The sequence below is a fragment of the Pteropus vampyrus genome, unplaced genomic scaffold (assembly GCF_000151845.1).
Source record: "Pteropus vampyrus isolate Shadow unplaced genomic scaffold, Pvam_2.0 Scaffold53, whole genome shotgun sequence".
In the NCBI taxonomy this organism is placed as follows: domain Eukaryota; kingdom Metazoa; phylum Chordata; class Mammalia; order Chiroptera; family Pteropodidae; genus Pteropus; species Pteropus vampyrus.
In genome coordinates this window covers 6,444,671-6,452,130 of record NW_011888834.1, presented here as the reverse complement: position 1 = coordinate 6,452,130, position 7,460 = coordinate 6,444,671, and positions in this window count along the sequence as shown.

Genomic DNA, 7,460 nt, shown 5'->3' with positions numbered 1-7,460 from the left:
TACTTATACACATTTCCTTCCTTACACACATTCTTAGCCATGGGACCCTCAACCCTAAATACTAGATCCTTTGATGTGCCTCCACCAGGCTTTCTATCCATCAGTTTTACACTAGCTATTTAGATAAGCTATTGGGTCTGGTACATTAAAGAACCTAGGGATCTTCTAATATTAATTACTGAATTCTGATCTACTATATCTAAGTCCAGTCCATGTTGCTTCTAAGCCCCTCAGAGCAACAGTTTAATTGTCACTTAACCATTGGAAAAATAACCTTTGATTTTGACACACAGTTCATAATGTCCTATCTCAACAATAGCACTTCTGAATTTGATCCCTGCTCCAACATCGAATCTGCCTTAAACACTGACAGCCCCTGAAGTATATGGGAGAAAGGGGTACCAATGCAGGTCTTCCTGTGTTCACTCTCTAAATTTTTGAGTGACCCATAGCCCTGCTCACTTCAGTTTTTACCATAATTCAGGGTTCAAATCTCAAATTGCAAAATATTATTATTCATGACACCAAAATCAACAGTAACATTCTGCATTGGAACAGTACATTAGCTATGTTTGTCATGTATATTATCTCAAAGATATTCGTAAGATAAATGAAAACACTGGGGTTCTAAGAGGTTAAGGCATTTGCTAACATGAAATGCTGGTGGCTTGCTTGAGATCACCCAGTTAGTGGAGAGGCTGGGAGCTAAGAGCCACTTTTTGGCTCTCAGTCTAATGCTCCTTCCATTATCCCACCAAGCTGATCATTTCTCTACTGTTTATCTTGGTACTGTGCTGTGATCCAGAGTACTTACAGAAGCTATGTCCTCAAACGTATATATTTTAAAAATCAGACTATAACTGGCCGAGTAAAAGTTCCTTGGGGGTAAAACATGTAAACTTACCTACAAGTCCTCAAAATATGGTCCGGTATGACTGAACCTCTCATCTTTAGAAGAAACTCCCCTCCCCCCCCCAAAAAAAAACGTTATGAATGCTTCCACAAACACTTGAAGATGGCTTTAGAGAAAATTGAAAGTTTAATGAATCAAATCTGGCTTACATTTAATAGACCTGCAAAAACCTCTCTGATATGGTATGCTGGTAGCTCTGCAATAAAAATTTAAATTTAATAACTTCTTAATTTGGAAGGCAGTAAAGCTACAACAAAAGTTTAATTTCAAAATTGCTTTCAGCAAGGGAAATTAGATGAGACACCACTCTGCAAATGCTATTTGAATCACCCACCTCCACAATCTAACCTCATCCACCCCAGGAAAGTTCACAATTCCCACCACATTGCAAAAACAAAAATGTGGGGTTCTTTTGAAAGTCACATGAGAATGCTATTGAAGATCCCACCTACGTTCCCTGCCAGAGTCCTTTCTAACCTAAGGATTTTCATCCAGCACCGTACCCACCTCCACAATTTAACCTCTCTACTCACTATGGGTTTCATGGCCCTTAGCAACTCATCCAGGAGAAAATACTGTTTTGTACCTGGAGAAGGAGACTGATAAAAATAAAGACAGCACGATAAGGTAGTAACAGCTCCAACAAAGTTGGGAGACTGTGCCACGACTAAACTCCTGACATATCTAAGAATAAATTTCTTCCATACGGCAGAAGTCTACATCACAGCGAATTAACTAAAGAGGACCAATGGTTGATAAGCCACTAAATTAAGATAACTGAATTTACTAGCTGCTATGTTAGGAAATCTGAAGATAATACAGCAACAGTTGGGTGGACGTTAAAGTATTAACAACCAAAATCTATAGATATTATAGAGATTGTGTAACCTTGACTGAGCCTTGCTTCTGATTGGTCCCACTCATGATTAGAAAGGAGTTCTAAAAGTCAATTTTAAGAGTCTTTACAGGAATTCACTGCATCTCAGTGCACAGAGATTATAAAGGAGTTTACCAACTGCCGCCGAGTCTAGTAACTGCCTTGGGCCTCTTGGGGAAAAACCTGGCAGTGCAGGAGAGATATATAATCAGCACATTTGGAGACAGCATTCTTCTCCTCTAAGGAAATGGGAATCTATTCTTAGAAGTTCCCAAAAGAATAAAATTTTAACATAGGGATATAAGAGCAACACCTACAGTAAACTGATTAAAGATGCCATTGTTGTCACTGACCAATATTTGGTAGATATTTAAATTTAGCCCTTAACTAAAACATAAATAATTAAAATTAGCCCTTAACTGAGATGTGATCTGGAAAGAGGGCAGATCTGTCTTGTAAGCAAAAAAGAAAAATCACTGAAGTCAAAGCACCGTCTTTTCAAAAAAACAAAAACAAAAACAAAAACACCTCTTAAAGGAAGGAGAAATAGTGTGCTCACCTGGGAAGGAACACTGCATCTCTGGGAAAGAGAGAAGTCAACTCAGAGAGGCTCCCTGCTGAGTGCGGTTTTCATACACAGAAACTCCACAAGAAAGGAAGTGGAGAGCAAGGCATAGGACACACATCTGAGACCTTACTTGTACTGCAGTCATGTTTGTGAAAATGTTCTCCGTGTTACCCTATAGGAATGCTAGGATCCAGATGACAGTCAGGAAAGAATTAGAACCAGGCAACATTTTTTTTTTTATTGACAAGTTGTCATTCTCAACTGGAGGTCTGGCAGATGAGTTGAAAGTCATTATTAATAAGACAACATAAGAAAGATGGCAAATAAGTCCAGAAAGAAATAAGTTCACGTATGCCTGTTGTCCCCTTTTACTCTCAGGAGTGTTTAGGTTTAGATGAGAAAGTATATGGTCACCTTATGAGTGAGATACATTAGCTTACTCTGCTTACTTGGTCTCTCTTATCCATAGGTGCCCCAGTCAGCCTGGCAACATGCTGGATGAGAGAACACTCTGAATTCAGGAGACCCGGGCCCATGCCTGGCCTTGCCATTACCATCTGAGACCTCAGGGTGAGACATCACCAACCTGGGTTGCTTTCTTATCTATAAAATGAAAGAAATAGATGGCTAAGACATGAAAGAACCAAGGTGTTCTTTCAATAGATGATTAAAAAGAAGATGTGGTACACATACACAATGGAATACTACTCAGCTATAAGAAAAGATGAAATACTGCCATTTGTGACAACATGGATGGATCTTGAGAATAACATGCTAAGTGAAATAAGATAGAAGGAAAAAGTCAAATACCATATGATTTCACTCATACATAGGTTATAAAACTGAAAACAACAAATGAGAAAACAAGACGAACAAAAACTCATAGTTGCAGACAACAGTACGGTGGTTATCAGAGGAAAAGGGGTGAGTGGGAGGTAGAAAAGGGTTCAGGGGGTCAAATATATGGTGACAGAAGGAGAGTTGACTTCGGATGGTGAACACACGATGCAATATACAGATGATGTATTATCGAATTGTATACTTGAAACCTATATAATTTTATCAATCAATGTTACTCCAATAAATTTAATAAAATTAAGAAAAAAGGAAATATGCTATATGTATATACAATGCATATTACAATGGATGCTATCAGAGAGAGAAAATAGGAAAAATAGTGCAAGATAACAGTAGAATGCCGTGTAATACAAAGAGAAATACAATAATAAAGATTCTTTAGATAAACTGAAAAAAAAATGAAATAGCACTTGAGCATCTCAGTGATGTCTTCTAGCTCTAAAATTATGACCTTAAAGAAAAAAACCATTTTTTTCCTTTATTCCCCTACTTAATCCTACCTACTCAGTCTTCACCTTACCCTTCACATCCTACAATAAAAGAAATATCACTCCTTAGATATTTCTGCCTCATCTCTGGACTTCACTCATGCAAATTTAACTGAGTCATCTACCTCTTTAAAATAATCTTTAAAAAAAAAATTTGGCTGCCATCTCCTCTTTGTCTTCTGCTCTTTCGGTAAAGCATACTCAGGAGATTGGAGGGAGTTTAAGAATCCAGAGCAGCTTTTGTTTTTACTTCTGCTTCTTTTTCTCCCCATCAGAACCTCTGAGTCAAATGAAGCCTTTCTTAAGTGGTAGTTGAACAATACATTTCTTAGTGACATACTAAATGACATGAGGTGAAAGCCAATTATTAGCTAAAGAGGAAAATGTTATATCCCACACAGAAAAGACACAGAAAGGAAAATACAGGGTTTGCAAGGGGCTGGAATGCCCGGATTAACTGAATTATTCTCTTAATTATGGAGAGCCAGTGGAGCAGTCTTTCTTGACTTTGCTTGAACATCTGAATCATCTGGAAGCTTTAAACACTATTGATGTTTTACTCTCACCCTCCAGAAATTCTGATTTAATTGACCTAGGATATGACTTGGGCACACACTGGGATTCTTAAAAGCTCCACTCGTGATTCTAACATATGGTCAAAACTGAGAACCATTGCAAGAGGAGAGGTCAAATATACAACGGCAAAAATAATTAGATTTCCAAGGTTCATCTTATGAAGGTGTAGCCCTCAAACTTGGCATTTGAAATAATCACCATGGAGACGTGCCTCAAAGAATTTTGGCAAGAAGATCCACTCTAGAATTTTCTTTTTCTAATTCTCCCATGTCTATAGCAGAGGAACTCTCACTTGAGATCGGTGAATCCTATGACATTACATGCAAACTATTCTATGCATGTGTGAATGTGCACTGCAGAGAGCCCATTGTTTTCATCAGATTTTTAAAGGAGCCCATGACCCAAAATATTAAGAAACACTGATTTATTGAAAAGCGAGATTATATGAAATAATTTATTTGGGATAGCAAATATCCTTCTATTGGTCGAATACTAGCCCTTTAAGGTTAGTCCCTGGGAATCAGCGTCCCAGATTTAAAAAATATCTCTCACAATAGAGTATTGTGTTTCTGTTAGGCCCCAGCCCTGATGAAATGGGATTAATACTATCTCTTCTGTCCACAGGTGTGTCATGTGAAGCGTCTACACTGCCAATTTGCTCTTGGTGCTAAGTGAATGGGGTGCTTTCAGGAGGGAATGACAACAGCAACAGAAGCAGCAAATATTTACCTTGCACTCACTAGCAGTGCCAGACACTGTCTAAGCCCTTGATATATATTAACTCATTTGTGCCTCACAACAACCCTGGGAGGTAGATACTATCAGCCTCATTTTACACGCAAGGGAATGGAAGCACAGAGAGTGTGAGGAATTCAACAAGGTCTCTCGGCTAGTAAGTGGCAGAATTGAGATCAAACCCAGGCAGTCTGACTCCAGGGCCCATCCTCACGAAATAGCACAGAAATGAGAGGACTGATTGGACAACTAATAATTAATAAATATTTGGAAAAACCTTCACTGCTGCAAAACAAGTGCTGCTTTTCAGACTTGTTACCATTATTACTGGAATAGAAATTTAGGGTGAAAATAAAACAATTGGATGCATTAGGATGGCAATACTACAGATGAGGGAACTGGAGTATGATGGCTTGAAGTGTGTTCTAGTTCTGTTTATTTACCAAGAGTTTCCACTCACATAAAAGTTGCAGCTGAGAACATGACCTCTCTCTTAAGTGCTAATGGGGGACAAGTTTTTGAAGAAAGGCAGAATGGTTACTCCAAACCTTGAGGCTGCTTTGGTTTTACGTGGAGGAGCCATCCCCAGTCTTCCTTGTCACTGGGCTGAACCTCTCTGCAGAGGGTCTAAAAGCAGTCATGAATATGTGCCATTTCGTACTACCTGCATCAGCTGCCACTCTATGAATGACTCCACGCGAGATACAAGTCCTACTGGTTACCATAGGAGCCACCTCCTCCAGGTCATGCTTTGAGATGTGCTCTGCAGCCTTGGGTCCCAGAGGAGGAAGAACTTGGATGTCTTTCAGGGTGAGCTTCTGCTCCTTCCAGTGAAATTGACTCTGTGGCCAAATCCAAAATGTCTTTGACCTTCACCATGTCACTCCAGCTCCTAAAAACTGATGGAAGATGTTACAATATCCGCGCATGTCCCTTTCATTTTGTTCGATGAACCAAAGCTTTGCAGTTTGGAATGTTACTCACTGTTAAATCCTGCACTTTGTTCTGCAACTCAATGGCATGCACTTGCTTTGCCAGCGACTCACGAAGAGGTCTCTCCAGAGCCCCTGTGGTCAGCAGTGTTGAAGGGGATGCTCTCCTCTGCCACCGAACAGAACATCTTAGGGGACCATGGTTATATTATTGATCTTGTCTGCCTGTGTTGGCACCCAAAGTCACATAGTGACATAAACAAAGCCTTGGGGGAATGACAAGGCAGACATGTGACACCCTCACCATCCCAGAGGAGTTGAATGTTTCTGAGTCAGAAACATGATAGAACGTCAAAGTTGACTGAATGGCCTCTATGTTGTGCAATGGCACAGGTTTTTTGTTATTCGGTGACAATATGAAAACAGCAACTTCTTTTTTTTTTTTAATCTAACTAGAAAAAAACAAAGAATAACTATAAACACACTGGTATAATTCAACGGGTGATCACAGCATCTTCATTGTCTGATCCTCACTTGACTGTCACTAATGTGTTTGTTTATGTATCTGCTCACAGGCTTCGCATTTCTTTGTGCACACAAAGAAATGGACTCTTCCCCTCAGTTACTTGGCTTCTTAGCAGATGCCTTGACTACCGAGTGGGAGGGAATTTGATCTAGTTCAAAATAGACCCGCTTTCTTCCTCCACCTCGGACCTCCTCATCCACTTATATAACAGATGAAGTCCAAAACATTGACCTGGGAGAGAGACAAAAAATATTCGTGGGGCGTAGAAGTGCTCTTTTGTCATCTGATTAACAGGTCTCAAATGGGAAGAAGACTAATGGGCCAGTCAGCCAGTTGGCTACCTGGGACATCGATCTAAAAAGTATAGTTTTTAATCATCAGTGGAGCAAGGTTGAACCATTCCAGCCAGTTAATGCAGGTGTATTACCTTATTGGTGAAATAGAAATCGGCCTTGCTACCACTAAAGTGCAGTGCCCTTGAAGAAATACAAAACCCATCCTACTGTTCTTTTGCATCCCTGGTACCTTTAGCATCTTGTGGCACATGTTATAAAGTCCAGGTGCAACCTTATTCAGATCCTGCCCTGCCCTTGAAGGCAGTCAGCTGACAGTTGCCTAAATATTGGAACAATTTATTTTTATTTAAAGTTAAAACTTGCTATCTGCCTCTTAAGAAGTTGCCTGGTTTAGAAATTCAGAAAAAAATCATGTCATAATCTTTTATTCGAATATAAAGAGTTATGGACTATGTATTTATTTTTTTAAAAAGTATGTTCCTCTCCAACCCCACTAAATACATGATTTAAAAAATACATAGATTTAAAGGGTGCATGATAACCAGTCTGCTTGAGGCACTATTTGTTTAAATCAAGCTCTATATATTCACATTATATCAGCCTAGTAAAACCACTCTGATGATCTGCCATCTTTTGAAAAGTCTAAATGACATATTGAATCATACTACTTGAGAACTAAGATATGTCTGGT